The following is a 7,437-nucleotide window of genomic DNA, read 5'->3' as shown; positions in this document are numbered from 1 at the left end:
CACGAATAAATAAGTCTTGTGTACATTGATCAATCGGAAGGGGTGCTAATTGGGATTGTTCACTTGCCAATATACTAGCAAATATCTCCGTGGATGCTTATTACGTCGAAACGGTAAATGTCAGCTGAAAATAATTGGTTGTTCCTTTGTATATATTGTTATATGCTCTTTGACACTGAGCCTGCTGTTTCCCGGTGTTACCTGATGGATGGAAATACACACAAAAGTATGTTACAGCAATATGCATTCAGATCATGTCTAAGGCCAAATAAAAAAATATGTGTGTTTCCACTTTCAAGACTACCCTAATCTGGAAACTCTTACGAGAATGATCATCATCTGTTTCTTTTTTTTACTTCCTTGTAGATTTCAGCGCCATCCTGGTATTGTGCACATTTGTAGCGCTAACATAAATTTAGTACAAATTCCAGTGAAATTCACAGAAAATGTCCCATTTTGAAGGATCTTGTTTTGTAGTAACACTGTCAGCAGGTCAGTAACGTGTTGTCAGCAGATATCCAGAGTTCCTCACCAATTGCAAGCTTGACACAAGGCAGTAGCATTTTAACCATGGTTAAATGTGGTGTCTAGCCAGTATAAGAGGAACTATGTTGTATCGCAAAAATATTGGTATTCCTTTAAAGAAATATTGGAAACCTGGTCAAAATTGACCTGCTGTCCAATGGACAACAGAGCTATGTGGTGGAAGAGCTAAAGCAGGTGTTATTACATTACTGGGTTTGCATACTTCCTCCGGGGTAGAACAGGTCTTCAGCAACCCATACTTGCCGTAAAAGGCGACTATGCTTGTCGTAAGAGGCGATTAACGGGATCGTGTGGTCAGGCTCGCTGACTTGGTTGATGCATGTCATCATATCCCAATTGCGTGGATCGATGCTCGAGATATCAATCACTGGATTGTCTGGTCAAGACTCTATTATTTACAGACTGCCGGCATATAGCTTGAATATTGCTGAGTGCGGCGTAAAACGACAAAGAAACCGAAACATACTTTCGGCAACCGGAGTACCCAGATAAACCAGTCATTTTCTTTGTTTGAAAAAAAATCAGGCTTTTACTGATAAAATGCACATTTACTGTTTTCAAAAGAAATATAATTGTGAATTTCAAAGAATTCAAACTAAAAGAGAGAAGAAAAAAAGGGAACTCTCCTATTTTGGATTGCTTGATATGGGAAACACACATAGTTTGGCCTAACAAACTAAACGATATGATGACCTGATTTTGTGTTTCTGCCTAACCTATTGCTGTTGTCGGCCTTTACGTTAAACCTGACATTGTTTTTGAAAACATGTGAACCACATGCAGGGTTTCTTAACTACATATGATATTATTGTTACAGAACACATGAACTATGTGGGTAGTTACCATGGTTACATGCTGTAAAGAGTAACAAGTTGTATTTAATTTTTTTTTTTTTTTTTAAGAAAATACAAAAATTCATAAATTCATAATTTTTGTTTAATTGTTATAACCATGCATCTGATGTAACATGTTACAGGCCCTGAAATGTATTCTGTTTGTACTTACAATATGTATGCTATTCCACTTTGACAGGGATACAGTTTGTGTACCCCAAGGGGGACCTGTCTTATAATAAGTCAGCAGTCCCCAGCTACCAATATACCATGATATGAAGTAATAATGAATATGTATCACAATATTTGGAAAATTCTGGTATATTGGGGTTTACAAAATCAGGCATCTTTTCATCAAGTTCACATAAGTGACAGCAATGGACAAGTCATATTGAAATTATGGCAACTGTTTCCTGCAATAGAAAAAGCAAAACTTTTTGCGACCAGTTTCCGATATACTGTACATATAATGTGTCTAATGCAACCGTTGTGACCATAGCAACTTCAAACAAATTATGAAGTGATAAAAAATGTGCAGGGGGAGTTTGTTTTTTGTAGTCAGGTTCATAACCAATCCAGAAGGAAGACCACATACTATATTTTGTGGTATGTATCACAATACATGAATCATTATTGCAATAAATTGCCATATGAAATTCAGGCCAAATCACATCACTATGACTCCATCACACTATAGCTTCTAAGCGGTGGATTGTTTGGATGGTATGGTTCTGTAAGTTGGATCATTGTGCGTCATGGTGCCATGGCATAGGGTGTTGCTCATAATGTCAACCACTGGTTTATCTGTCAACGATTCCATTATTAACAGGCTAGCTGGAATATTGCTTACTGACAACCAATACAACATGGTTGGAGCTGAATCAGTCAACGATTCCATTATTAACAAGCTAGCTGGAATATTGCTTACTGAAAACCAATACAACATGGTTGGAGCTGAATCAGTCAACGATTCCATAATTAACAAGTTAGCTGGAATATTGCTTACTGAAAACCAATACAACATGGTTGGAGCTGAATCTGTCAACGATTCCAGTATTAACAGGCTAGCTGGAATATTGCTTACTGAAAACCAATACAACATGGTTGGAGCTGAATCAGTCAACGATTCCATAATTAACAAGTTAGCTGGAATATTGCTTACTGAAAACCAATACAACATGGTTGGAGCTGAATCTGTCAACGATTCCAGTATTAACAGGCTAGCTGGAATATTGCCCACTGAAAACCAATACAACATGGTTGGAGCTGAATATGTCAACGATTCCAGTATTAACAGGCTAGCTGGAATATTGCCCACTGAAAACCAATACAACATGGTTGGAGCTGAATCAGTCAACGATTCCATTATTAACAAGCTAGCTGGAATATTGCTTACTGAAAACCAATACAACATGGTTGGAGCTGAATCAGTCAACGATTCCATAATTAACAGGCTAGCTGGAATATTGCTTACTGAAAACCAATACAACATGGTTGGAGCTGAATCAGTCAACGATTCCATAATTAACAGGCTAGCTGGACTATTGCTTACTGAAAACCAATACAACATGGTTGGAGCTAAATCAGCTGAGACTGCAGAACTGATGTATTTTCATCTTTAGTTAAGTCTGGCATAAGTACACATGTGTTTAGGTGCTATCAGTGTCGCCCTCAAATGTACAGAGACTTGACCACTGGTTACAGCGCTGGTGTCAAACAGTTGGTCAGGGACATATGGTGATTAGGTACATTGGTAATCAGGCCTATCTTTTTCTCTCTTTTTTTTCATGGTTTTCTGATTTTCCCTGCAAAAATTTAAAAATATATATATATAATTCTGACATGCGAAAGAAAGCTACCCTGAATGTGGTTAACTACCAGTTACTGTCAACACTGGGTGTCATTTATATCATTACAGAAGAAGTTTCTTCGGCACAGTAGCGAGTTTTTATGGCAAAGTTGCCTTCTCACTTGGTTGAGGGGTAGTCTGGTAGCCTAGTGGTTAAAGCGTTTGTGCGTCACGCCGAAGACCCGGGTTCGATTCCCGACATGGGTACAGTGTGTGAAGCCCATTTGTGGTGTCCCCCGCCGTGATATTGCTGGAATATTGCTAAAAGCGGCATAAAACCATACTCACTCACTCACTCACTCTTACTTGGTTGTAAGAATCTAGAAATACATCTTATTTTATTCTGATACAAAAGAGTCAGTTTTTAGGTTACATCTTTTAGGGTGTATTAACAATGATGCCTCTCCAGTGTTCTACCGCAACTGACGGGATGCAAGCAGTGGGAAATAAGATGGAAAATATGACATTGAAAACTATTTTAATGAATTGTGAAGATCCTGCACATGTTTTTACAATACTCCAAATTTGTTCATGATTTATGATGTATTAGTTTTCTGTTATTACAATTGTTTATCAACATGTGACCTTTCATTTGTTATCAATTGTATATGATACAATGGTAATTAAAAACAAGATGAATATTTGCTGGTCTTCTGTTTGTGTTTTTGCTTGTGGGCCACCATTGTCAAAAGATACCAGAGTGAGTGAGTGAGTAGGGTTTAACGCTGCTTTTAGTGGCACCTCATTCCAGTTACATCGCGGCCTGTCAGCTTAATGTGGGAGGAAAGCCCGAAGTGGTCTCAGATGTTTACCACTTTGGTGAAACCCATGGATATGGTGGTGACAAACCTAGGAACATAATCGGGGTGAACCGGGATTCAAACCCACAATCATAAGTTTCTGGCGTGCCCAAGGGAAGCAACTCTGCACAGCAAACTGCTTGCGTTGCCTTTAGACGTCTGGGCCACCTGTGCTCCCCAACTTACTTGTCAGTCTGACTGCAGAATATTCACTTTTGAAACATGACTTATGATTGGATGATGACAATATTTTTATAAAAGGGATTGCAACAACCTCTCTCAGTGGCTGCTTTGATAACTTCCTTTTCTTCATTGATTTTGATGGCTGTTCCCACATCAGAAGTATTTTAAGTATTTTGAGTATTCTGGACATTGTTTCAATGATCATTGGTCACACATTTCACAACTCATGCTTGCCGTAAAAAGGCGACATAATCGGGGCGATTCACACCCACAATCACAGGTTTCTGGCGTGCCCAAGGAACACAACTCTGCACAGTGAATCGCGGCGCCTTAGATGACCGGCCTCCCGTGCCCCAAAAGATACCAGAGACTGATGACGTCTATAATGATTACCAACAGTGAAGCCTAATGAGGATCCGGGTTAGGATTGGTTCCAACCTATGCTGGTCGTAAGAGGTGACTTTACTTAGTTGCTTTCATATTACCCTCATAATATCGATCCCTTATTTTGTCTGGACCGGACTTGTTTGCTCACAGGCCACAGTGGATAATGCAGGGTGTGGCGCTAAACAACACAAACAAGCAATAGTGTAGGGAACCCTGCAGTCTCTTGATGGTCAGGGGGAACAGGTGGCCCATTCGTCTAAGGCGCAGCGATTCGCTGTGCAGAGTTGCGTCCCTTTGGGCACGCCAGAAACCTATGATTGTGGGTTCGAATCCCGGTTCGCCCTGATTATGTTTCTAGGTTTGTCAGCACCATACCCGTGCTCGTGGGTTTCACCGAAGTGGTAAACGTCTGAGACCTGCATCACCTCGGGCTTTCCTCCCACATTAAGCTGACACGCCGCGATAGAAACCAACTCACTCACTCACTCACTCTTGATGGTCGTGACAGTTCAAGAGAACCAGTGAGTGAATGAGTGAGTTTAATTTTACACTGCTTTTATCAATATTCCAGCAATATCATGGCGGGGGACACCAGAAATGGGCTTTACACATTGTATGCTATGTTTTGACCGTTGTTTAGTCTCTGGCTGATAGTGGTGAAACCAAGACTCATTTATGGTTCTCAAATCGATCAACAATATAAGCTTAGTCTGCTTAAAGACAACGTAAATTCACACGACAGACAATGGACCTGGGCCCACTTGCACAAAGCGACCTTAGCGCAGCGACTATTGTAAGTCTATGTTAAAGTATTGGCGTTACGATCATCTTAGCGCTAAGATCGCTTTGTGCAAGTGGGTCCTGGAGTCGGAGTCTGCTAAACAATGTAGATATCGCTTGATCTCAACCAAGCGATATCTCCTGTGGGAGCCAGTTTTGGATGATAAAGAATTATATATTTCAATTCGCCTCCTCAAACCTGCAAAGCAAGACATGTTGCCAGACAATACATGCTTTTTTCTGCCTGCGAGGGCCAGCAATATATTGCCATCGCTGGTTGTGTCTAAGTAGTTGCTATCTCTTCTTCCAAGCTGTATGACCGCCTCCGTGGTCTTGTGGTAGAGCGTGCGCCCGGAGAGCGGAAGGTCCGGGGCTCGATCCCGACCGCGTCATACCAAAAGACGTTAAAAGATGGTACTTGTTGTTACCCTGTCTGGCGCTCGGCATTAAGGGGCTAAAACAAGGACTGGTCGGCTCGGAGTCAGTATACTGTGTCTGAGTGGGGTATTCATGTTAAACTGCGGCATGGTTTATAGCTAGCACTATAAATCGGCATCAGTCCGGACTAGTACAAGCAGCCACACAAACACACACACACGTACATGCACGTCGCTATATAAGTGCAATAATAATCTTGGACGCGACGTTAAAACCCATTTCACCTCACCTCAAATTTCAAGAATTTCCTGGGTCTTTTATTTTAACAGCTATTTGTTAAGCACACCGCTCATTATGCATGGGATTCACAACAGATGCATGGCTTGTGGTTTTATCAGAGGGGTAAATGTCAATGGCCTGTGGCATTAAGCTGACATTCCGTGGTGTTGCTGAAATGGTGAATATGATGGTACACTCATTCTCACACGTGACTATAGAATGGCTGGATTCTAAAGTGTGTTTGTTGTTTAGCGCCGGACTCAGCAATAGTTTATCTGTGTGACGCCACCCTGTAAATAACCGTGTCTGGACCAGAAATCCAATGGTTGATAGTATGAGCAACGATTCATGCCATCGTAGATTTAAGACACACAATCCGCCAAGTCACCGTGCCAGCCTGTCCGGGCACTCGCCATTCTATACGCCTCGAACGACAAGCATAGGTTGCTGTGGGCCTGTCCTAACCCCGACACCCACAGGGCGAATCAGTGCAGTGCAAACTGAAAAGATCCAGTAATGTGAGTGAATGTTGTTTAACTCAGCAACTAGAAACGGTTCAGCTTTAAAATGGGGTTAGGCTGAGGTGCCGCTATTCACTATGCAGTTGCATCCATAAGGCGTGACAGATCGTAGGTTCAAATCATTCATTCACTCACGCAGGCACCCACTCACTCATGTCCATTCTAATAGTTGAACAAATCAGAGACCATATAATAGATGGTCTCTGAACGAATGGATTCTAAAAACGGTGTTTATAACAATTTGTTTGTTGTTTAACGCCTCACTTGGCAATTTTCCAGCTATATGACGGCGGTCTGTAAATGTCCGAGTCTGGATCAGACAATCCAGTGACTGACATCATGAGCACCAGTCTACGCATTTGGAATACGATAATATGTATCAGCCAAGTCAGATGCCTGACCACCCGATCCCGTTAGTCGCCTCTTACGACAAGCATAGTCGCCTCTTGCCGCAAGCACGGTTGCTGAAGACCTATTCTGTCCGCTATGGAAAGGGTTTTGTCGCATTTATTTGTATTATTATTTTACGTTTTCAAAGTAACAAGTCAGATTAATGTTTAAATCAGGGTAGATGTTATTTCCAGAGTATAACTCATGACCTGTTCAATTTTTAATTGTGAACCTCTGTATACGCCTTAGACAAGTGCTGGAGTGTGCATTATAGTTTTCAGGAAACTTGTTCAGTAAAACTGTTTTTGTAGCCAAACTCATCAAACTATCATTATTTCTCCATGAAATAGCACATTTATCAGGCTAGTTAAAGGATTGGTGTATCCCCATTGCACACAAGAAAAGAGGTATACTCGATTATTCAGTGTATCATATTTCTCATTACTTTATGGATAAATATATAATACACTGGATAATCACGGGTGGAATGT

The sequence above is a fragment of the Haliotis cracherodii genome, unplaced genomic scaffold (genome assembly GCF_022045235.1).
Source record: "Haliotis cracherodii isolate W230 unplaced genomic scaffold, xgHalCrac1.p SCAF_11, whole genome shotgun sequence".
NCBI classification, from domain to species: Eukaryota; Metazoa; Mollusca; class Gastropoda; order Lepetellida; family Haliotidae; genus Haliotis; species Haliotis cracherodii.
This window is presented reverse-complemented; position numbering follows the sequence as displayed.